The sequence below is a fragment of the Lactuca sativa genome, chromosome 3 (assembly GCF_002870075.4).
Source record: "Lactuca sativa cultivar Salinas chromosome 3, Lsat_Salinas_v11, whole genome shotgun sequence".
Lineage (NCBI taxonomy): Eukaryota > Viridiplantae > Streptophyta > Magnoliopsida > Asterales > Asteraceae > Lactuca > Lactuca sativa.
Window position 1 is genome coordinate 165604238 of NC_056625.2, and position 25074 is coordinate 165629311.

The window sequence follows — 25074 nt, forward strand, 5'->3', positions numbered from 1 at the left end:
AGGGAATAAGAAGAAGTGAGAATGTGGAGCATGGAAGAATAAACTTAATCATGGGGAATAGGAAAGCTTTACCTGTCACCAAGATTGGAGTTTATAATCTATTGCTAAGTAGTGGATTTAGTTTAGATTTGAATAAATGTTGTTATTCTCCAGAAATGGCAAGAAATATTATTTCCTTTCATGCATTGTATAAATAAGGTTTCACCTTTTCATTTGATAATGAAGTTGGTTCGATTAATGCTTTCTTTAATAATGTTCTTTAGTTTAAAGCATTACCTTGTGATGGTGTGTATGAAACTTTATCTGTGGTTGATAACTTAGGAAATAATGTATTGTGTATTGATTCTGTTAATGATAATAACTTGGATAAAGCATCATTATGGCATTGTCGTCTTGGATATATAAGCAAGAAACGCATACGCCAACTCCAAAAGGATGGAGTCTTGGATTCATTTGACCTAAAGTCAGATGATAGTTGCGAATCATGCTTACTTGGATAAATGACAATGTCACCCTTCATAGGTTCTTGTGAGAGGGGTGAAGGTTTGTTGGATCTTGTACACTCGGATGTGTGTGGACCCTTCAAACATGCCACAAGGGATGCTAATCTTTATTATTTGACTTTTACTGATGATTACAGTAGATATGGGTATGTCTACTTAATCAAGCATAAGGCAGCGACTTTTGAAAGGTTTAAAGAATTTAAACAAGAAGTCGAGAATCAATTAGGCAGGAACATTAAGATGCTTCGATCTGATCGAGGTAGTGAGTATCTTAGTTCAGAGGTCCTTTACTATCTTAGGGAATGTGGGATTGTCTCACAACTGACACCTCCCAGGACACCTCAGTTGAATGGTGTAGCTGAGAGGCGTAATCGAAACTTGTTGGATCTGGTTCGTTCCATGATGAGTCGAGCTTCACTACCAACCTCATTTTGGGGGTATGCCTTAGAGACTGCCGCCCATATCCGTAATCTAGTCCCTACAAAGAAAGTCGCCAAAACTCCTCATGAGATGTGGACTGGTAAACTACCCAAACTAGACGACATCAAGATTTGGGGTTGCGAGGCTTTTGTGAGACGCGTGACTCATGATAAGCTCGAACCTCGAAGTGATAGGTTTATTTTCATCGGCTACCCACAACAATCCTTTGGTTACCTCTTCTACAGACCTAGTGAAAATGTGGTCTTTGTAGCTAGGAGGGCTGTCTTTCGGGAGAGAGTTCATAAGCGAAGGAAACAGTGGGAGGCAAGTTGACCTTGTAGAAATTCAAGAGTCAAGTGGTGAAGGAAATTCAAACTCTAGCCCTCAACTTGAGGAGGAAACTCCTATTGAGCCAATTGACAAGTCTGTACCTCTGAGGCGTTCCACAATGGTTAGGAATGCACCTGAGCATTACTGTGGATTCCATATTACTACGGAAGGTGATACACTTATCAGTGATGAGACACTGATAGGTCTGGATGAACCTAACAGTTATGCGGAAGCTATGGCAGTCCCCGAGTCAGCCAAGTGGAAAGAGGCAATGGATAGCGAGATACAATCCATGTATGACAATCAAGTTTGGAACTTGGTTGAGAATGTACCAGGTCGTAAGACTGTAGAGTGCAAATGGATCTTCAAGAAGAAGACTGACATGGATGGTAATGTACACAACTATAAGGCACAACTGGTTGCAAAGGGTTTCTCACAAACTCCGGGAGTTGATTATGATGTGACCTTTTCTCCAGTGGCCAAGATTAAGTCTATTAGGGTTCTGTTAGCCATAGCTGCGTTTCATGACTATGAAATATGGCAAATGGATGTAAAAACCGCTTTCTTTAATGGAAAGTTGGTTGAGGATGTTTACATGAGTCAGCCAAAGGGTTTTGTCAACACAGAGTACCGTAATAGAGTGTGTAAGCTTAAGAAATCCATTTATGGGTTAGAGCAAGCACCTCGCAGATGGAATCTTTGCTTTGATGAGAAAGTCAAAGAATTTGGCTTTTCTAGGAGTGAAGATGAATCTTGTGTATATGTCAAGGCTAGTGGGAGTATAGTTAGCTTTTTGGTATTGTATGTGGATGACATACTACTCATAGGAAACGACATTCCAACCCTGCAGGAAGTAAAGTCCTGGTAGATCCAGACACATCGACAGAAAATACCATTTCATTAGACATCGAATAGAAGAAGGACTCCTCATGGCGAAGAGGGTATCATCAGATGAGAATCCAGCAGCTCCCCTCACGAAGGGACTGGCTCGAGTTAAGCATCTACAGCACGCTCGGAGCATAGGGCTGAAGGATGATATTATATTTAGTAGTTAGATAACCTTGAAATTTGTAAAGTGTAATTGACATTAGATGATGAATAAAAGGTGTTTTATTTATGAGTAAAGTGTTGCTATCTCTTTTCAATCGTTTACTATATTTCTTTTGCATGTTTTGACTTCCAGAATAATTATGTTTGATATATCATATTATTCGAACCTCCATAGTCGGTCATATGTCAGAAGTAGGTATGAATCAAGACTGTCATGTTTGGTTGGAGAGGTCTAAGTTATTGGACATGGCTACAACACTCATGAGTGCTCATAAGTTCAGAGCATTGGACTCAACCCACGCTCACTGGAATCACTTCATGGAATTTATCTCGAGTGATTGTGAGACGATAATATCATATAAGTCTTCAAACCTAGAGATATGATTTGTTACTTATGAGTTGGTTATGCATTAACGCATTGGTAACTCGATGTTATAAAACGTGCTCTTGTCCATAATTCAATGAGTAGTAGAACAAAAATATGAGTCGAAGTTTATCTTTTCCTTCTTGGATTAGAAGCCGATACCTGGGCCCCTCGATGATTTTGTTTTGACCTATGTACCGGGCCCGGTTAGAACTAAGTTGATGTGTTCAATTAAGTTCTTTGTCAAACAAATTGAAAATCGGGAAAGAAACTGTTGGACAATAAGTAAGACATTGTTCCATGTATTTGTTCGGCTGATATCTAGAACAGAGGATTATATGATCACTTATCTTAAATGACATATCATCATCTTCTCGTTTCTGAGATACCTTGAAAGAGCTACGATTGCTGATCGGTTCCTGAAGTCATACTTGCAGTTATAGTTATTAGACTTATCAAAGTGGGAGACTGTTGGATAAGGTGTCTAAGTCCATAACTATTTCTGGTATGTACTTGACCCGACCCGGCATGATCCATTTGGGTTGCATGGCATCATGCAATTAGATAGACTAAATGAGAGAAATAACACTTGTGGTTTATTAATATATTATAAGTTCTAATATATTAATAATATTATTTAATTAGTTTGATCAAGAATTAATTTAGAATTAATTAAGTGATCAAAAGATAGCTAGTTAAATATATGGGTTGATTATGTAAATCATCCATAACTTGTATAGTGGGCTAAGAAGGTCCATGGATTATCAAGTTGGGTTAAACCCATAGGATGCTCCATGGGAGTTACAAACCTAAGGGTCATGGAAATTAAGAACCATGACACATTAGGGTTTAAATGGTGTAACCCTAGATGTGTCACACTATATAAAGACCATCTCCTCCACCAAAATCGGCTACACTTAGAAACAAGAGGGCTAGAGTCGATTTTGCAAGTGTAAGATTCTCTCAAAGTTTACTCCTTTGCATTTGGTGTTGTGTGAAGCATTTGAGGCATCACACTTGGGGTGCTAGGATCACAAGGTTTCAAGGATCATAATCAACAACAAGGTAAGTTATTCTATCTTTCATTCAAGATAAAAATGTTCCCCATGTATGCTAGATAGGAATATATAACCTTAGAATTCAACTTTGCATGATAATTAAACAAACATAGATCCAAGGTTATTAGAGATGCATGTACATTTAGGAAGTGTTAGAATGCTTAAAACCCATCAGGATCATCATATTTTCGTCCAAGGGCCTTATTCCAGAAGGTTCCTTGGGCTGCTTGGTGGCTAACTTGTGCATTAAGGGTTTAGACTGAAACCCTGGCCGCCTATACTATAAATAAGACCCCAAGGCTTCAATTTTCGACCAATTGCTTCTAAGAGGAACCCTAGGGCCGAAAATTAGCATCCACCCTCCTCTCCAAAAGTTGCCTTCTTGCTTGTGGTGTTTATGAACCATTAGAGGAGTTACAGTTGTGACTCTAAGCTCAAGATCAAGAAGATTCAAAGGATTCCAAGCAAATTAAAAGAGGTAAACACTTAGATCTGTTCTTATAATGATAATTTCGAATTATACACGTTATATCTACAGTTACATTGGATTCTTTGCATGTACAATATAGAAACCTAGATCCAATCATTATGGTTTGTATGAGCAAATAGGATTGTTCTTATACATAAAAGCCATCAAACACATCCTAACACACAATCCTTCAATGTACTAGGCTTAGAACACTAAAATAGACCCTTAACAATGCTAAAAGATAGCAGAAACTAGTCTGACTTTTGATTGAATTGATTAACCTGACAAGATAGAAATTTTTGGTTGTCACAGCTACCCACTGAGTTCAACGGTTTCGACATCGTACTAGGAATGGATTGGCTTAGCACCAATGATGCCGAGATACTATGCAAGAAGAAGCTAGTAAGAGTGAACCCGCCTGGAAAAGAGTCATTCATGGTGTACGTGGACAAACGCAAAGTAAATTCTAGAGTTATTTCCTTGATGAAAGCCAGAAAATCTTTGTCTAACGGATGCACATCATAATTCACATTTGAGATATATGCAAAGAAGGAAAAGACGGAGATGCAAATAATACCAATGGTGTGTGGCTATCTGGAAGTCTTTCCCGAAGATCTTCTTGGATTGCCCCCTGATAGACAAGTGGAGTTTCAAAAAGAGTTGTTGCCAGGATCAACACCAATAGCGAAAGCACCATACGGATTAGCATCAATAGAGATGAAGGAGCTTATGATGCAACTTCTGGAGTTGTTGGACAACGGTTTCATTAGACCTAGTTCATCACCCTGGGGAGCTCCGGTGTTATTCGAAAAGAAGATAGATGGAAGCATGAGGATGTGAATAGACTACAGAGAGTTGAACAAGGCAATGGTGATGAACAAGTACCCATTACCAAGGATTGGCGACCTATTCGATAAGATTCAAGGTTCGAGGTATTTCTCAAAGATCGATCTTAGGTCAGGATATCATCAGCTAAAGGTGAGAGAGCCGGATATTAAGAAAACCGCATTCAAAACAAGATACGGACACTATGAGTTCTTGGTTGTGTTATTTGAACTAACCAATGCTCCAGCAACATTCATGGATTTGATGAATAGGGTTTGTAAACCATTCCTCGATAAATTCATGATAGTGTTCATAGATGACATTCTGGTTTACTCAAAGAGCGAGCAGGAGCACGACAAGCACCTACGAGAAGTTTTAGAAGTTTTGAAGGAGAAGATGTATGCAATGTTCTCCAAATGTGATTTTTAGATTTGAGAAGTCCAATTCTTGGGTCGTGTGGTTTAGCAGGAAGGGATAATGGTTGATCCAACAAATATTGAAGCTGTGATGAAGTGGGAGCGACCAAAAATTCCTACGGAGATTCGAAGCTTTCTGGGATTAGCCGGATATTACCAAAGGTTTATCCAAGGCTTTTCTTCGATAGCTGCTCCATTGACAACTTTAACCCATTAAGGAGCTACTTATACATGGAGTGAAAAACACAAAGAGGCATTTGAGAAGTTAAAGAAGAAGTTGTGTAACGCACCAATTCTTTCTCTACCCGATGGAGTTGAAAACTTTGTAGTTCATAGCGATGCATCGAGACAATTTAAAGAACACGAAAAGAACTACCCCACACATGATTTGGAGTTGGCAGTGGTAGTATTCGCATTAAAGATATGGAGGCATTATCTTTCAAGCTTTTCACTGATCATAAGATTGTTCAGTGTCTCCTTAATCAGAAGGAATTGAACATGAGACAACGATGTTGGCTAGAGTTGCTTAAGGATTACGACTGTGAAATAATTTACCATCCTGGTGAAGCAAATGTTTTAGCTGATGCTCTAAGCCGAAAAGTGAGCCTTGAAAAGAGAAGGCCAAGAACGTTAAGAATAGAAGTTGTCTCAATAATTGTTAAAAGCATCAAGAAATATCAGGAAGAAGCTTCAGAGAAAAATGACCGAAAGGAGAAATGTTTGGGCAAAACATTAGTGTTCGATACAAACAGTTAAAGATTAAAGGTATTCCAAGATAGAATTTGTGTACCTAAGACAGGAGGAATAAGAGATCTTCGGATGGAAGAAGCCCACAAGACCATGTACTCAATTCATCCCAGTAGCACAAAAATGTATAGGGATTTAAAACACTACTACTGGCGGCCGACGATGAAGCTCGATGTTGCAAAGTATGTAGCCGAGTATGTAATTTGTGCAAGAGTTAAGGCACAACATCAGAAACCATATGGGAGTTTAGAACCTTTACCTGTACCCATGGGTAAATAGGAAGACATCACCATGGATTTTGTGACTAAACTGCCCAGAATTAAGGACGGTCATGGCATGATTTGGGTGGTCGTTGATCGGTTCACTAAGAGCACACACTTCATAGAAACGAGTGAGAGATGGTCTATGGATAAGCTTGCAAATTCTTATGTGAAGGAAGTGGTGAGACTTCATGGCGTACCTTTAACAGATTTCTTAGATCGTGATAGTTGTTTCACGTCAAGGTTTTGGAGGAGTCAACAAGAGGAATTAGGTACGAAGTTGTTAGCTTTTGTGTACTATAACACTCCTATAGTGCACATACAACCCTAAATGTTTTGGATCTAAGTTTTCTCTTGTTATACATGCAATAAAAATTATCCAAAGCATGAAGCCTAAACTAGCATACAACTTGATATATGAACAATAAAAACTAGTTAGAAGATTACCTATTGTTGTAGCTTGTTGTATTTGGCCTTTAAGAACTTAGCACCTCAATTGTGATGCCTCTAATAAGTCACAAACACCACTAACACTTGGAGGATAATGAGAAAGAGCTTCTAGGCGCCAAAACTCGGCTATAGTATCTCTAAGATCACCAGTCTATCAATTTTGGGCCAAGGCGTTACATGTTTATAGTGTAGGAATCCAACAGTCATGTGTAACCCTAATTCTTACACTTAGGCTTATGATCCATAACTCATATAGACTAACTCTTCATGGGCTCTTACATAAACTTAGCCCATCATGGATCAATAGCCCAAACCATATGTATCATTGATTTACACAATCACCCCCTATTTATTTAATTAGTCTCTTTTAATCACTAAATTAATTCCAAATTAATTCTTGATCAATACTAATTAAATATTATGATTTCTCAATTTAATATATTATACTTATAATATATCAATAAATCATAAATAACCCCTTTCTCAAATATCCATCCTATCAGATTGTTCTGGTGAAGGTAACCCAAAACGACCATGCTACTCTTGGGTCAAGTACATACCAATTATAGTTATGGGCTTAGACATCTAATCCAACAGTCTCCCACTTGGATACGTCTAATAACTATAACTACAAGTATGACTTTAGACACCGATTAGCAATCGTAGCTCTTAAAAGCCGCTGTCGAACTCTGACGCGTCCTTTAGATAAGGGATCATATATTCCTCCATTCTAGATATCGCATGGACTGAGACATGGATTATACTCATTCTATCTATCCATATGTTGTTTCCCGAATTCCGATTTATGACGAACGGCTAATTGAACAAATCAAATCAGTCCAGGTTTGGCCAAGCGCTTAGGGTGGGTTGTCATCACTAAATCATCGAGGGGCCCACAGATATCACTTTTATCCCTCTAAGGGTAAAAGGAATGGATAAGCTTCAACTCATATGATTGCTCTATTTTCTCATCAAATCACACATAATAATATGTTTTATAACACCAAGTTACTAGTGCATTTACATATTATCAATGTGCAACCGACTTGTAAACTGCAACTGTATGTCTCCTTTTCAAGAATATAAGATATTATCGTCTCACTAATTACTCGTGATAAAATTTATGAAGTGATTAGATGAGCGTAGGTATAATCCAATACTCAAATCTTATTATAGGAGTACTCATGAACACTACAACAAACTTGTGCTATGTCTAAAACACCTGACAATCTACAGTCAGATTCATGACAGTCTTGCCTCAATACCTACTTAAAAAGTATGATCGACTAAGGATAGTTTGAATAATCTTATTATTCGGAAAGTCAAAACATGCAAAGTGAAACACAAGAATAATCGAATCCAATATGGTCTCAAAACTTTTGAATATAATAAAACACCTTTTATTTAATCACCATATTTATTACACATTATTCATTGTATAATGTTTCGATTAATCAACTTAATACTTGAATTAAAATAATAGTTATCCCATGCTCTAAGAATGCACACTATGTTTACCTATGGTCATTTCTTTGTGAAATAGATCAATTGAAAACATTTCAATGGTGCCCATTTTACAATTTCAAATCTTTATCACAAGTGTAAGAATTCCAAATTCTTGCCACTATTAAAATGTGTCAGATTCTAAAATATCATGCAATGATTGCTTTTGTAATCTCGAGGTACAAAAGTCACAGAGACTTTGCCATTGATATTACAAAGTATTCCTTTGGAGATTGTTACAAGAACATTTCCATGGAAGTGAAGTCTCAAATTCAAAGTACATTCCTTTGAACATCCTTCTTGCATAAAAGTTTGTAACCTACACATAGATTCTTAATTTCCAACTACCATTATGGAAACATTTCCATATTTTTATATGACAATTCATTATTAATAGAATCTTGTCTATTCATAATAATGTCAATTTGATCCATTCATTACTATACTTCCAACTATCCTTATGCAACCAATCCTTAGAGAACCTTAGATCATCCTTGACAGTTGTTTAACTACCTTAGTCATGTCCAGTTCTAGTCCTTTTTCCCTCTTAATGCCCTAGCCATTTGGAAAATTAGAGCATGTGAATATTATAGCATATGCAATCGATCCTATACCCGAAGCATACGGGATACGATTCATAATGTTTTACATAAAGACTTGACCAGTCTTTTGCTATAATATTTCCATAGAACAGAATTCCCATGTTGAAACATTCAATATGGTAATCATATATATTCATGACTAAGTCTAATTAATACTTTAATCTACACTTTTAGATTCGAAATAAAGTATAAGTATCATCTCCCTTAATATATAGAGAAAAAACTTTTCAAAGTATGCAGCTTTGCAAAATTCTTAACCTTTGTTTCCTATAACCAGTGCTGCTAACCTTCAACACTCCACATAATAATCATGCTCCCGCTAGCATAATAATTACATTCTTTCCAGCATAACACTTATTCTTCCACTAGTTTTGACATGTACTCAGAAATCAGCTAGACTTCTAGAAATCAACACTTATTGAATTTCTTTCCAATGTTTAGATTTTTGATACGAGATGCTTCGATAATCCTTTATCTAAGCTCATACACCTTTTATAAGAATGCTCATATGTGTGTCTAAACTATTTCAGAACTTACAACAGTATGTCCTGAATGTTCAAACTATTTGCCATTTCTTATAATTCGAACTATGAAGAGGGATGCTGTAATCATAATTGAATTTGAGAACCCAATTAACACAACTGCTAACTTCTCAAATTCTACTTAGTGAAAGTGTTTCCTCACAATCATTTTCATGAATTGGAGAGAAACCTTGTGTCACTTAGATTTAATGGTGTATATGTTCCTGTCCATGTGAATGTATCATTTCTAACCATTATCATAGGATAAGGTTTATGAAAAATTCAAACTCATATGGACTGAACTTGTTCAGTCTTAAATTCTTGCCACTTGGCAGCACGAGGGCGTACCATGTCTTCCAAGTTGCTGAGCAGATCACCCTTACTTATCAATGAACTTTCACTGATCAAGGTGCTTTGCCTTATGCAAAAAATTAAGAAATAATAGAACTCACATGCACAGTCAACTTTAACTGCAATGGGCACAGAAACAAGAATATGTCAACATGGTAGGTTACAAACCTCAAGTCGTGTGCTAGTGATAAATAATAGGTTTATTGTGGATTAGTTCTTGAACCTTTTCAAGATGTTTAAGACTCCCCAACCTCTTGACATATAGGATTCTCTTGTCAAGAAACATTCCTTGATAAACAAATACTCAAGAGTTAGTGTGGGTTATTAACAAGAATGACACTTCATATAATTGGTTTTAGATGGTCTTTGTTTTAGCCAAAACATCACAACTACCAATTTGAAACATGCATGAGATAGAAAACGTTTCTATTCCATATTTCATGATGTGTTATAAACCTACATAGGACATGTCACTCAAGTCGAGGTATGACTCACCTTAATTGATTTAACCATTTAAACAATTCCCGATTCCTCTTCTTAGCCATACAAGTGCACTAAGGTGTCCTTAGAGGATCAATTGTGATATGGTTTTCATAATCATTAATATGATCATAAAATACGATACTAAAGTACTCTCCTTTCCTTTCAGATTGAAGAAACTTTTATCTTTCTGCCTAATTTGATTCTTCTTATTCGTCCTGCTATATATTGAAACTTTTTCAATGATTCAGAATTATACCTAATCTTGTAAGCATAATCATATTCACTAAGATTTTTGTAAATCATGACATAGTCTTATCGTTCGTTGTGATGGACCTGACCAGTGCACATCAATTTGTACTAGATCCCCTAGTCTTTCACTTAACTCACATATACATGTGAACAAGGAATTAGTCTTAATTTCCCAAAGATGAAAGTTCTCATTCATCACACAATACAAGTTACATAATTCCAAGTTTCTGTCCAATTGAAACTTTGGTGATAAGAATCTTTCCTTATTTGGTAAATTTAGACACTACCACAAACGAAAGAATCAAATCCATTTTCTAATATTGCTAGAAACATAAATACATCAATTTTCACAAATGCCATTGCAAGGAAAAATAAAATAAGATAAAATAATTTTTTTCCCTCTATTTATAAAATTGCGGGAAAACTTTTCCTTACAATGCAATTACAAATGAAAACTATCTTATTACATATTTCTAAGCAATCTATCATAACTCGTAAGTAGCAGCTCAAAAATCCGATTATCGAATCAGGCAATCAAAATCCATCTCTTCACGATCAGATTCAACTCACTCTTCTTTTAAGCTTACTTTCTTTTCTTCGATCCTACAAAACATCAAAATGTAATTACATTACATTATGTATTAAGAATCTCCAAATAGGAACTTAATAGAGTTAGATAGTCAACTTACCTGAAGCAAAGTCATACACTATGACTTTACCATCCTTATGATCCTTTAGGTAGATAAGGTAGCTTCGCGACGAATGCCGCTTCTCTTGGCAGTAGAAGCAAACAGATTCTTTCGGAATGGCATACGGGATAATCTTAGACTTGACCTTTCCCTTTCCTTTGGGAAGAAAAATATTTTGTGGACTTCCAATGTTTCCATTGTCAAGATCAACGGAAGTTTGGGAAGTAGATCTACCAATCAAATTTGCTTTACCAGTGCGCCAAATCATTTATGATTCAACAGAAATTAGCAAATATGCAAGATCGATAAGGGTCACGTCGCGGTCTGTCATATAGTAATGTTTAATGAACTCACTATATGACTTTGGAAGTGAGTGAAGAACCAAGTTAACAACTAACTTCCTCGAGAAGTCGACTCCTAACATTCCCAGCCTGTTAATGTGTGACTTCAGCTCCAAGACATGTGCACACACATACCTTCCATCTTGGTGTTTTCTTGCCAATAGGGTTTGAGTCACCTTGAACTTTTCAAGTCGACTAACATGTGGGTTAGGGAGAATTATTGGAGGAGGTGGAGGAAGAGAAGCATGATTTCCATCTCCACGATCCAATCATGGGAAATCATCTTCATGAGGAACGCTTTTTCCAAAAGATTTGGGAAGACCATAGTTGTCAGAACTAGACATCTACAAGAGTGAAATTCAAGTTTACTTGTTCTAAGTCCTCAATATAATACCCAAAATGAAATATTAAGGCTAGCACCCAACACAATATTCTACAATTCGAAAGTGGGATGTCATAATCTGATTGCAAAATATTTGAATGTAGGTAAATGTCGATTTACCAATTTCCACCATGAATAATGAAAATGAACATTAGGTTTTAAATGAATATAAATTCCTAGATTCTTTGAGATTCATTGAAATTTTCAATGTCATGTTTAATCTCGATTATGCCTTTCAATTTTGTGACTAAGATACCGAGGATCACCTAATCAATGTGCCAGTTAGCCACACACGCTCCATTGATCTATGACAAACATTGAGCTACCCTTTGCCACCCTTACTAGTCCAACTTAGTGTGCCGGTTAATCACACACGCTCCACTAACGACTTGGCAAGGTACAAAGTGCAATTTCATGGAATAGCACCGAATTCACATTTTTCCTAAGTAACTATGATTTGGGAATTTATAAAAGTATTCAATTACTTGATAAATCATTATACTTTTAATGGAAGTTGTGTCCTATCCAACCCGTTCGGCTAACGACGCTCCACTGGTCAAGGGTGTGGTGGGTAAGAGTGGGTACCCATTGGCGGTTCTTTTACAATCCGCTTCCTTAAACATCCCTTATAGACTAGCTTCGTGAGTGAGGCCTACTAACGGCAAGACTGACCTTTTACTTATACATATATAATATATTAAACATTTAAATTTATATAATATAAGGGTGTATTTTAAACTTTTAAAACACTTGATGGTTTAATTAATAAATTATACTCTTAATTTAATTAAACTTTAACCATGTTATTATGGATTTACTAATCTTCTCTTTTAATTAAACACTTTAATTAATTTAATATAATCCATAAGAGGCAATCTGAACTATTCAAAAAGACATTAAGGTTCCAAATACAAAATTCAAAACTAAAACTATTTAATTAAGTTTTTAAGTTATGAACCCAAGAGTTGCACCATTCAATTAAAAGAGTTTTAGAATTCAATGTTTCTTAATTTGAGAATTTTCAAATACCAAAACTTGAGGATAAGTTTTGTAACTCTGTTAAACCTTTGAATTCCAAAACTTGATGGTAAGTTTTGTAACTCCTTAACAAACTTTTAGAATTCTAAAACTTAAAGACAAGTTTTTAAATTCTTTAAAAACATTTAGATCAAATTTTAAACTAATAAAATATTCATATTATTTATCTTTTACCAATTTGACCTAATGCAACTCTTGTAGTAAGATAATTTCAAATCAAATTACACAAATAATTACTTTATCATATAATCTAGAAATTATTTTATAATTTGACAATTTATCTTTTAATTGGATGGGATAATCATTACCATATGGGAAAAAATGAATTTTAACAGTCCAAAACAGTTTGTGGTAATGATCTTAATCCAAAAAAATGACCAAAAACTTGAAAATCTGCACACAGATGGTCCACCACGTGGTGGTAACTTTGACTACGTCGTGGTCATATGTCAGATTCAAAATAACGATTTTATTTTGCTTTGAACAATCAACCAGTGCATTAATATAATAGAAAACAACCCATGGCTCTGATACCACTATTGGGTTTTGTGTACTATAACACTCATATGGTGTACATACAACCGTAAGTGCTTTGGATCTAAGTTTTCTCTAGTTATACATGTAATAAAAATTATCCAAAGCATGAAGCCTAACTAGCATGCAACTTGATATATGAATCATAAAAACTAGTTAGAGGATTGCCTCTTGTTGTAGCTTGATGTATTTGGCCTTTAAGACCTTAGCACCTCAAGTGTGATGCCTCTAATAAGTCACAAACACCACCAACAATTGGAGGATAATGAGAAAGAGCTTCTAGGCACCAAAATTCGGCTATAGTATCTCTAAGATCATTAGTCTATCAATTTTGGGCCAAGGGGTTACATAAGCTCTTGGAGTAGCTCATACTCAAAAGGATAACTCTAAGGACCAAAATGAACCCAAAAAGCACCTTAAACTAGACCTAACACATAGAGTCATCAAGATTGAAACTTTATACCTTAAAAGGGTAGATCAAGATGCAACAAGCCTGGATCCAAAAGCTTTGAGCAATCCCACACCTCTCCAAGAAGTTCCTTCTTCTTTTCTAAACATCAAAAACCAGGAAACACCACCAAAAGCTCAATAAATTTGGGGTTAGGTTTTTGTTTATAGGGTTTAGAGGGATGGAAGTTGAAGATAATAGGGTTTGGTGGTGAGTTAAGGAACTTAAATAGGGTCAAAGACCCTAAATTAGGGTTTGGATTTGACTAGAGTACGCCTAGCGTACTCCACAAGGCATGCACGATCAAATTACTTAGTACGCCCTGTGTACACCAATGTATTCCATGCGTATTGGCCTCAATACTAGTATGCTATGCATACACATGTGTACACCCCGCATACTCGATTTAACTCTAAAACCATGAATCTTTCAAAGGTCATAACTACTTTGTTATAAGTTCATTTCTGATGATCCTTATATCCACGGAGAGGTAACGAGAAGCTATACACTTATATCAACTCATACTTGCCTTTAGAGTTCCCGAACAAAAATCCAATTTCCCTAAAAGACCGAATTGACACTTTACTGAAATATCCCTAGGCTCCAATACACAAACCAAACTCCTAGATCATCCAAGTTACCTTACCCATACCCAAATGGGTCTAAATCTCTTTTTTCTCAAAGGCCCTAAGCCTGATGATACCCCGTCTGGGGGTCACCACTCTACATTAGGAAATGATTCGGAACAAAGCGTTACACATAATTTTAACAAAATTCATTTAGTATTTTCAATATTTAATCTTTTATAATTAATACCCTTACAGTTTCCAAAAACATTAATTATCAAAGTCTGGGATCCAAGTTGCAAAACAAATAAATGGTTAGGTATCCTTTATTTCATCCATTTGAATTCAACCCGGTAGATATGGATTATCGATTATATATTACTATATAATTCATAGATTTATAGGATCGCTAATAACAAATTAGACATGTTTGATCCCATTATGCATCAGAACTCTCTTACTTAGGTGACCTTTATCACAAAAAATTTCCGATCAAATCATCTAATTTGAAAAACTTGTTTAATCGGCCTATAACTTGGTTATAGGAATCATGAAGACACCTAGACCATCAAAAGATAACACTAAGCGGTTAGGTGACCTATATCCCACTAGTGCATACTAGAGATGTGCGAGTATTCTTAAAAAATTGCATATATTTGAGGTTTGAAAGGGGTCCTTGTTAGTTTTATAATTCTAGTTTTAAAAACATATTATATCATGGTTATTGCATGCATCGAATAAACCATGGTATACTATAAAAAATCTTATTTTATGAAAAAATCACATTTTAACAATGTACTTTTATAAAACTTGGTTTTATAAAATTCACGCGATTAAATTTTAATAACTAGTATTAAATCGATGTTTGAGTGCATTAGAACATTTGTAAACCTATTAATAGAACTTCCATTTATAAATTAAGGTTTGGAGTTTGATAAGTTTGCAAATCTCAATTTTTAACTTATACAATTTTAATCCTGAAATTTTACCGGTTACTAGTTTTAATGATAAAATTTGTTTTATTTTAAAACTATTTTTACCATCTTATGTTGAAAGTTAAATTTCATTAAAACTAAACTCCATTGTAATGTTTATTTATGTTCAAATATTATTTTTCATTTGAAAATCTAATTTATCAACCATTACATAATAATAATAACATAAACATAAAACAACACAAGCATGCATGATAATTATAATATGTGTGCATAAACCAAACCATAAACTAGTAATATTTTTGTGAGTCATCACAAAAATATTAAGTCCATTCTAAAAGTGACATAAGGGACCTTCATCTTGTGTAATCTTTATATGCTCCCACTTGCTTCAACACTTTGTAGCAAGCTTATAAAAATAATTTTATAAAGTTTGAGAAACTTTAATAAAATAAAGTTTATAAACTTTTGATCTTTAAAATGGCCACTAACTTCATTCTTGTTATATTTTTATAAAAATAAACTATTTCTAAAAACTAATCTATTACTTACAAAAAATAACAAATGAAAACTATCTATTTAATTATTACATACCATATGAATAAATAAATAATTACAACCACTTTAAATAAATCAACACATTCAACAACACAAATGTCCATGGCTAGTTTATGCACATCATACACTTTATATACTTAAAATTATATAAAACGACTATTTGTTTTTCTAAGACAAATTTCATGACTAAAAAGATGCATGTAAACTTTTTGTCAAAAATAACAATTATAAACATTTTAAAGTTGTCAAAGAAAATATGTCTGAATTTTTTTTGTAAAGAGAAAACCTGTAATAACCGACAAATAGTACTAAAAATTTTCATTTAAAAACCATTAGTTTTCATTCATTGATTGTATCAAAAGCCATAATTCATTACAAAATTCCAAAACATCAGAGTACAAATACATCAAGTGCGGAAATCATGTCGGGAAGATGTTGTGCCATCATGTAGGGCCCTTCTCTTTTGAGCTGGAAGTACCAGAAACCTTAAATATAAACTGTAAGCGTAAAGCTTAGTCAGCTTCCCAATTTACCACATACAACATTGATGTATGTAAACTCAACTAGTTTTAAACCTACTTTTAATTATAAAATAAACACACAAAGGCAGTGGACCTATCAATTGTGGTAAAGCTAAATAAGTAGGGTATCGAACACAGGGAACGGTAAATTAAAACTAAAGACTAATTTTATCTCAATTAAATAATAAATAAAGGTTTTCTCTAGTTTTATAAGACTAGAAACCTACTAACTATCACTTAAACTAAAAACTAGAAAAGAAAAGATTCAATGACGAAGGGAACTTTTGCTTAGTTCAACTCAATTGATCCTATGGTTGATATTATGGTAATAGTGCAATGGATTAATTCTTTTATTGGCTACCGATTCAAGTGATTAGCTTTGCGTTCGCTGCACTAATCCTTAGAGAACAAACTAACTCAAACAGTGATCAGTTGTCTAATTTAATTTAATTCACTAGGTTATTTATTCGTGTTAATTTATACTTGTAATAGCTAACTAATTTGGTCCTTTAGTTAACCTCTTGTTGATGGTCATCACACAAGCTCACACATGAATTTACCTAATTTTCTATTAATTCTAGTTTCATGTTCATTAATCCTAGACATGTGATAAAGTGGTCAAATAACATATGAGGTTGACAATTAAAAGATGTTCATACTATTTAATCATCTTCCTATTAACTGGAAAATAGTTATCATTCACACACAAGGTTCTTTAACAAGCTAAAATCAACAAAATCACCAATATTGAATTAATCCTACCATAAATCAAACCATAGTTTCAATATTGTATCCCCAAACAGAAGTTTAAGAGTTTTAGCTCATGATTGAGGTAATTAACAGCAATAAAACGAATTCCAATTGTCTAACCATAATTGAAAAACAATAGATTAAGTAGAATGATGAGAATTTGCCTCAAATCTCCTTCGGAATTGAATTCTAGGTTGTATCTTCGATCTCTGGGGTTCTTCTGACTCTCCAATCGCAACTTGCTTCTCCCCAAGGGTTCCAGAATACCTTGTCGATCAGGACAATTATTTTTGTAGATTTGAACCGACTCGTCGAGTCTATGAACGACTCACCGAGTCCATCCCTTAATTCATGAACATGGTAAGTCACGGAGTCTTTATCCTCTTGAATCTTCGATGCTACTCGTCGAGTAGTCGACCCTACTCTCCGAGTACCTTGTATTTTTAGCCTTTTTCTTCTTTGTTCAACTCCCAAGCTCCCAACCGCTTCTCCTGCTTCCTTTTGCTTCTGAGCTTCGCTTTTGGATTGAAAACACAATTCAAACACTTTTAAGTATCTTTTGTCCATGATATGAAATAAATTAGCTAATAAATGATAAAAATCTATGCATATTATGAGGTTAAATATGCAAATATCAAAATACGCCACACTTGACTTTTGCTTGCCCCCAAGCAAAATTGAATTTTAGCACATTAGAATCACATGGGACAACTCCAATCTAACCCAACCATTACGCCAAGACTGCAATGCATGCATTTGTGTATAAAAATTTCCTAATAACTCCCCATACTCCAAATACTCACAATCCTCATAAACATTCGCCCACTTATCCCGAACAATTCTCATTTTATGCATCCCTCCGAATCCATCCGCAAAAAACCTCCTATCTTCAAGGTGTTTTTGGTTGAGCAACCCAAGCATACATAATCTAGAATTAGAATTTATGATACCACTACGAAGCTCTTTTGAATTCTTCACTTCCTTGATCTTTAATCTTTAATTTCTTTGAATTTACCACCTTGTTGTTTGATTTTTTGGTATCTTCAACTTTTTGAATTTCTTCGGAATTTTGATCTTTTGATCTTCACCTTAACTGCTCCAAAATTCTTACAACTTTTCTTGTAATTCTCTTTTTTTACATGTACCTCACTTTTTTCACTCAAAACCCTACATGCTTAAGCAGGGGCGCTCAACTTCAACCTTTATTGGTTAACGATAATAATTTTCCTGGATACATTTCTGGTACACGATGCTAAACATATTGCATCCTTCGGGCTAAGCAAGGTCATGTTTTTGTCCCATTATTTCACTTGAATAAGGAAGCCACAAATGCACTAGAACGTATATAGGCTCAACTAAACATTTGGGTCTTCATGCAATCATCAATATAACTCTAACATGGAATCCTAATTACTTTTTACCAAAATTTTCTAAATTAAATCCTAAGTAACATTTTTGGTATGCAAAAATTTTAAAAATTAACCTAAATTAGGACATTAGGATTCTACATTTACTAAGATGACATCAACCCCCTACCCCATACTTAATTTATGCAATGTCCTCACTGCATGTTATGCATGAAAAATAAAAACATGAAATGTAAAGGGAATTGGAACAAACTCCCCTGGGGTAGCATTCGATAGGCTGATCATCTTCTATTAAGCTCTTACTTCAATCGACTTTAGACATGTGAACAAGTCATCCATGTCTTGGGCATCAAATCGCATGTGGGCAGCTCCAAATGTGCAGGAAAAATACTGCAAAATCTTCAGGAATTGATTGCAAAGAATAAGTGGTCAAGTGGTATGTCCAACAGCATCGAATCAATAGTATTCACAGTGTAAAAATAAGTGACTCGTCGAGTATAGTTGCGGAAAGTTTCGAAAGTGTGAACATATATTGCGACTCGTCGAGTATAGTTAGTGCACTCGGCGAGTCTGTGCTGGGTGGAAAAAAATTAAAATTTGCACTTGTTCCAGCTTGTGATAAACCTCAAGAACTTCCCACAACTTATAGAATTATTCACTCATGTCCCTTAGGACCAGACTTGACACCTCAACTCTAAACTTCGCCCTTTCTTGACTCTTTTCCACTTTTTTTTCTCTCAAACTCTAAACCCTTTATGCAAGCATTCCTAATCCAAAATCTGAAAGTCACCTAGGCAAACATCAAGCACATGAATTTAAATCCTAATTAAGAATTCAAAACACACTAAACAAAATAAAAACAAAAACAAATTGTTCAATAAAAAGAAAACAAAACATAAACATAAACTAATCATCCTCTTCCTCATCATTGCCATGTGCAGCCCTGCTCCCACCAGCTCCACTCCGCCTTTCATTAATGATCTCGTCCCAAGATGGTATGTAGGGGAAGTTACCCCCATCAATGTGTGGAATATGAAAATGGTCAAAAAGCCGCACGTGGGATTCATTGCTGAAATTTATACCCCTCGCCATTTGGTCTTGTAGACGCCTCATCTCGACATTGTACCAATCCATTGGCACTTCATTATTGTCCACCGGAATCACCGGCGGTTCCTCCTCCACATCCCGCTCACGTCTCGATCTAACCCTCATTCCCGGTGCCTTGGGCACGACCACCGGATCGTCATGCGGGATAGCATAATGACCTTCTCCATAATCTTCAATAATTCTTTCCCTCTGAAAAAGAATAGGATTAAAGGGAGGGGCAGGAATCTTTGTCATCAAGTTCCATGCACCATGGGTCATCAACCCATAGGAGTTGGCTAACTGGGTCGCGAACATTCCACCGTTAATCTTTGAAGTTTTGCGATCCTTGACCGCTCCCTCCGCCAAGTAAGAGGCCAAACACCATGGAATGTTGCAGAAGGTGTCGGGCGTGATGATACTCCAAAGATAAAATACGTCAAGGTTGGAAACCTTGTCGTCGTCCTTTCTTTGATTGATTGTAGTGGAGATAAGGCGGTGAATGAGGTGGTGTGTGGGCGACCTAATGCTCCCTTCTTGAGCCGATTTCAGAATATATAAATTGTTGGCGATGGTGTTCCACCAACCAGTACTTGTAACACCGTCGGGAAACACCTTATGAGATTGTTCCAAGAAGGCGTGGAAGACAGCAGTAGTGACCAATGGTTGGTCATCAATCCCCAATCGGCATGCAAGTTCAATGACAGAGCATTGATGGAATTCGCCCCCACGACAAAAACTAAAGCTCTCGGGGTGGTAGCAATCATCTCCTCCTCGGAAAGATACCGTGGAGAAAAATTCCCAGCAGAGTTCTCGAAATACCGGCTCTTGAATTCTGAAAACTCGGCTCCATCCATCACATATAATTGACACCCCATCGTAAGTAAATTCCTTAAAAAGGTAAGGCGCCAAATCTTCCTCATATCAGACATTCTTTAACCAATCCCAGTCAATCCTATTAGGTACATAAACCTCCTTCTTCCTGATCTCATCCAGACTCTTCCTCCTTCTTGTCATCGTGGAAGTAGATTCAATCTGATGGAAATTCAACCAAGGAAAATCTCCTTGGCTTCCACGAGAGCTTTGTCCTCTTGAAAACATTGTTCATGCAAAACAAAGAACAAACAACCCAGAAGATAAAGAAAAACATCAAAACATATTCCGTCTGGGTCCCAGACTAGACTCGTCGAGTCCATGAATGACTCGGCGAGTCGGATGAACTGCGCGAGTCAGTCGACGGGTCGAGCGAAATTTGACCATAAAACAACACAATTAATACAAAATCAAAACCCTAAAAATTCACCAAACTTCAAAAACGGGTATTCTATGAAATTGGTACCTTAGAACATTTATAAATCATGACTTTAACAGAATTATGGAAGAAATTAAGTACCTTTGGTGATGAAATTCGAGAATTTTGAAGAAATTTTTTGAATAAGTTGATGAGTGCTTGAGAGAGAAAGCAAGAGGGGCGCACGGCGAGTCTGGAGGAAATATGATCTCATTAGGGTTAAAAAACCCTAGATTTACCAGATGTAAAAATATAATTGTTATTATTTTTCTGTAAATAACATCGACTCGTCGAGTCAGGGTCAGACTCGACGAGTACAGTCGCAAATTGAAACTCATCCGGATTATGAGTAGACTCGTCGAGTCAAGGTCAAACTCGACGAGTCATTTGCAAAAAAAATTAAAAAAAAATTGAATCATTTTGTAAAAAAAAATTCAATCCACCCCATACTCATCCCATACTTACTCTCAAGCAGTTATGTTTGATGATTTAGAGGACGGAAAAAAAAAATCCTAAAAACGAAAAATAAAACGAGAAAGAAAGCAAACTCTCATAACGGGTTGCCTCCCGCCAAGCGCTTCTTTTTAAGGAGTCGTTAGCTGGACTCCTTCCCATCTACGTTTCTTCATTTTCCTGCGTCGGGAATGCACACCTACTCTTTTGCGGTTTATACTTCGTCTTGTAACCGTGTATCTTCTTCTTGTATGCCCGTCTCAATTCTTCTCTCTTTTTCCTTGTAGCATCATCTTCTGCTGCATGAATTTCCCTTTTCCTCACCTTCTTCTGCTTTACCCCACTCTCTTGCACCCTCTTTTGCACTCCTCCTTCTTTAAACTTTATTACTTCATAGTTGGTCAAAATTCAGGCTTGAGGTTTGGTCATACGTGACTCAATGAATGGGTTATCAGCATCATCTTTCCTAACCCTTGCATTTTCCTCTTCTCTAAAACTTCCTCCTCTTCAAGTAGAATGTCTTCATATTCTTACATTATTGTATCGAGGCACGCTACTTGAACATTTTGAAAATCACCATATGCTTTAACAATTCTGCCTTCTGCTGCTTGATCTTGTAAAGAATTAGGGAAAATCTTCATGTCCAGAACATGCAAGGAGATGGTAACAAGCAAGCCAAGGCTGTCTTCTTTTCTGCACTTTTCGATGGGACTCGTCGAGTCTGTCAAAGCGACTCGGCGAGTCAGAGCGTATTCCATAAAATCCTTTGTTTCTTCTGGATCAGCTCCCCCAAGCAACCTCTCCATCTCTTCTAAGTCTTTATCAGCATCAAAGTTTTCTTCAAAGGATAGCAAAAACTTACTTGGATCTTCTTCTTGCAAGAGTGCAAGTTCTTTTTGTAGTATTTCATCATCCAAATCAATGAAGGAAACGTCTTCTTTTCTTGCTTCTTCTTGCTTAATCTCTGGTTTAGCTTTAAACACAATTGACTCATCTCCTATCCTCAAGGTTAGTGTGGACTCGCATACATCTATCAGTGCGCATGCGGTATTCAAAAATGGTCTCCCCAAAATAATTGGTATTTTGGGGTCTTCTTCCATATCAAGCATTACGAAGTCCACAGGGAATACAAATTTGTCCACCTTAATGAGAAGATCTTCACAAACACCTCTTGGACGAATAATCGTCTTATCCGCTAAATGGATCTTCATATTCACAGGCCTTGGCTCTGGTAAATTTAGCTTCTTGAAGAAAGAAAAAGGCATTAAGTTTATACTTGCACCCGAATCGGTCAATGCTTGAGTGGCAAGTATATTTCAAAATTGGCAAGGAATCGAGATGCTTCCCGAATCGCCCTTCTTTTTTGGTAGTTCATTAATTACTAATTCCGCCACTTCCGCCATATCCTTCCTAGCAGCAAAATTTCCCTTAAGCAAGTTTAAATATTTGGGTGTTTGAAGCATTGTTTCAACAAATGGAATGTTGACTTGAAGGGCATTAACATGTTCCATGAAAGCTCTGTATGCTTTAACCTTTTCATCAGGTATGGCTCTGATTAGGAATGGCAAAGGAGGGTTATAAGGCTTTAAGGAAACAACAGATTTGTGATCAGGGCATGGACTCATCGAGTCCATTAGAGGGACTCGACGAGTCGGGTCGGGTTTAGCTGAACTCGACTCTTCTGTCTTTTCTGCATGCACCTTAGTTGAGACCTTCTGTGCAGGGGTCATAGGAGTGAAAAATTTTCCATAGCTGGAAGTTATAGCATTCACATTCTCCATTCTCGGATTATTCTCGGCTTTACTTGGAAGTTCACCCGGTCTTCTCTCGTTCACTTGATGTGCAAGTAGTCCTAGCTGTTTCTCAATGTTGAGAATAGATTCTTGATGATTCCTAAGTATATTTCTGGTCTCTTGTATTGCAGCATCATGATCATTGTGTCTCTTTTTGGACGCGGCTATAAATCTTGTGAACATTTCTTCTAAGTCGGCTCTCTTTTCCACTACCGGTTCTTCCTTTTGATAGTAACCCCTCTATTTTTTCTTATATTTATCTTCCTTTAGCTTTTTATATTCTTCGTACGGGAGCCATTCCTTCTTGGGTTTCCGCCAATTCTCGTCATATTTGTCCCCGCTTGAGTAGAACACTTGCGCCTTCTTGTTTCCATTTTCATCCAAGTCACAATCCTTCGTGAGATGAGGCCCTCTACAGTTCTCGCACCCAACTCGAATAGCATGGGTTGTTTGATCCATTTTTGTCATCCTTCTATCTAAACTATCGAGCTTAGCCATCATCACCGCCATACCATCATTAACCGAGTTCACTACCCCCCCCCCCCCCCGATTTACTTCATTTCTTGGGTTGTGGTATTCTCTAGAATGTTTAGAGAATTCTTCAATTAATTCCTTGATTACCGGGGGTGCCTTCTTTATGAGAGGGCCTTGCGAGTCGAGCAATTGCCATGTGGTAACATTGAGTCCATCATAGAAGATGGAGACTTCTTGTTGGCTATTAAGTTCATGGTGTGGGCAATTTCTGAGAAGACCTTTGTACCTCTCCCACGCCTCATAAAGGGACTCTCCGGGTTGTTGCTCGAAGTTGGCAATAGCTTTCTTCAACTTGGCTATTTTTGAAGGTGGGAAAAAATGGTCTATGGATTCCTCTTTCATCTTAGCCCATGTGGTGACCGACCCGGGTGGAAGTGACTTGAGCCAATCCTTTGCAGCACCCTTGAATGTGACTGGAAGCATACGAAGTAGCTAGGTCTCACGTGGCACATTTGGAACATTTTAGTAATCAGTTACATCATTGACTTCATCCAAGTGCTTGTAGGCATCTTCGTGGTCTTTTCCATTAAAGGGAATCTCCTTGAGTTGAGCGAGTATGTGGCCCTTTACCTCGAAAGTAGCAGTAGCGTGAATTGCGGGTTGCACAAGTCCCGGGCCAGTATCATCACGCATCCTCTTTTTCCATTCCCCCATGGGGACTTCATCGATATTATCCATAGTAATAGCTAAATCCTCCTCAAAATCGGATTCTTGCTCGTATGTAGGTTCTTCTTCTTCCTCGGTCTCGTACTCGGTGTCTTCTTTAATCGGGTCTTCGATTGCTACAGAGGCGCTGGATGCTCCTGATTTACTGTTCTTCTTCTTGCTAAAAACGGACTTGAGGTTCTTTAGTGGCAAATTCTTTGAAGAAGCAGATTCTCCAATGGTTTTTCCTTTGTTCCTCCTTAGTGCGGATTCCGGGTCTTCAAGAGGAGGGACCAGAGTTGTATCAGCTCCTCGGGTCATGAAACAGCTACAAATAAAACAAGACAAACACGTAAAAAGAACAAAAAAAAAACTAAAACTGTGAACAGCGATGGACTCGCCGAGTTGTCACGAGTGCACTCGGCGAGTTCAAGGCAAAAACAAAAAATTTTCTAATTACTTATTAAAACGGATATTTATTAAAACCTATACTAACTACTAAATTACCTAAGAATTAAATTTGTGTAGGATAAATCCCATACAAA

General features: G+C 36.5%; 1 non-coding gene across 1 annotated transcript; it reads left to right on the forward strand.

Moving 5' to 3' along the window:
* The first annotated feature begins 24071 nt into the window (after positions 1–24071).
* Positions 24072–24178, forward strand: LOC111910667 (small nucleolar RNA R71). The gene has a single exon (XR_002856594.1). It is a non-coding gene; the product is annotated as a small nucleolar RNA R71 (small nucleolar RNA).
* The last annotated feature ends 896 nt before the right edge of the window (positions 24179–25074 follow it).